Here is a 1,765-nt window from a genome sequence, read left to right on the forward strand (position 1 = left end):
AGAAAAACAACAGAATCAACGGAATTAATCAAGTTATATAATCAACTTTTATAATGACACAGGATTTTCATTTTAAAAGAAGCTCTTTTGCGCAATAATTTTTGTCATGGTTGACATGTTAAATACTATCTTTAAAATACACTCTTAATGGCTGTTGCTATTTTTCTATTGGTAGAATTGACGTCATGTGTTTCCTTGGAAACCAAACATATATTTATGCATTTTGCAAGACGTACTTTTTTTCAGCAATGAAGAGAAATTTCGAAAGAATTAAAATTCAACAATATATTCTAATAAGATTATCTTCTGTATTTGAATATTCAACAATCAATTAACAAATAAATTACACTGATTCGCCAGAGTACATATTAATTTATCTAATAATTTACTTTTTTCTCTTACCGGTACATTTATTTGTTCCATTATAAATTTCTTCGAACACAAGAACCTTTCGCTTAAAGTGACAAGTTTTAGATTAATTATTTTTAGCCTTGCGCGAATATATTAAAACAAATATCAATATTAGCACACTGTTCGTCGGGAATAACTCTGCAATTTAATTACGACTTACAATAAAATCATTGAATTCTTTGGTGATATTAGGGCTAGAAATGAGATCAACAATTCCTATGAAACACGCTGCTAACAATTATTATAATAATAAAAGCAAGTTTACTCTCCGGAGAAGTCAAAGTCTGTTTGTTTTATATTTAGAATTATAGGCCGCCAGTAAATTTGTTAAGGCGTCTTGCTGTCCTGTATAATCTATGTTCATGTCCATGTTCAAATCCAAATTTGAATAGATACTATTTAAATAGAAAGTTAAATACACTATTATTCAGACACGAGTAAGTTCCCCAGTTAACGCTGCTTTTAGTTAACTCTAATACCAACAAGAGAGAAACAAACGCTGATTAATAAATGCACAAGAATTAAAGTGAAGTAATCAATTCACATCGCTAAAAACCGGGTTTCGATACTCTTGTTGGGGCAGCACAGATAATCCATTGTGTAGCTTTACATTTAACAACGAAAAAAACAATATTATGTGCTTTCTATAAACCGGTATAAAATTAAAGGTGAATTGGTGGTTGACCCGAAATTATATAAACGCTGGAATGTTTTGTTGGTATTTTTATTTCTGTCTGCGGGTTTATTAATCTTACTTCTGTAACAGTTCTGTATGCGGGTTTTCTCTTACTTCTGTAACAGTCCTGTATGCGGGTATTTTTATTAATCTTACTTCTGTAACAGTTCTGTATGAGGATATTTTTATTAATCTTACTTCTGTAACAGTTCTGTATGAGGATATTTTTATTAATCTTACTTCTGTAACAGTTCTGTATGCGGGTAGTTTTATTTCTCTTACTTCTGTAACAGTTCTGTATGCGGGTATTTTTATTTCTCTTACTTCTGTAACAGTTCTATATACTGATAATTTTATTTGTCTTACTTATGTAACAGTTCTGTATGCGGGTAGTTTTATTTCTCTTACTTCTGTAACAGTTCTATATACTGATATTTTTATTTATCTTACTTCTGTAACAGTTCTGTATGCCACTTTTCTTTAAACAAAATCTTCAAATATAGATTGCGCTAATCACTACACTTGCATCTATTCTGCGTACCTCAAGTTTCTGACAGGGTTTTTTGTTATTCAGACTACATTTTAAGATTTACAGTTAAAATTAATGGCTTCTAAAACATAATATTTAACAAATATTTTGCAGACTAGAAGCTATTTTAGAAAATATCTCCACTATTA

The sequence above is a fragment of the Limulus polyphemus genome, unplaced genomic scaffold (genome assembly GCF_000517525.1).
Source record: "Limulus polyphemus unplaced genomic scaffold, Limulus_polyphemus-2.1.2 Scaffold2637, whole genome shotgun sequence".
Classification (NCBI taxonomy): Eukaryota; Metazoa; Arthropoda; class Merostomata; order Xiphosura; family Limulidae; genus Limulus; species Limulus polyphemus.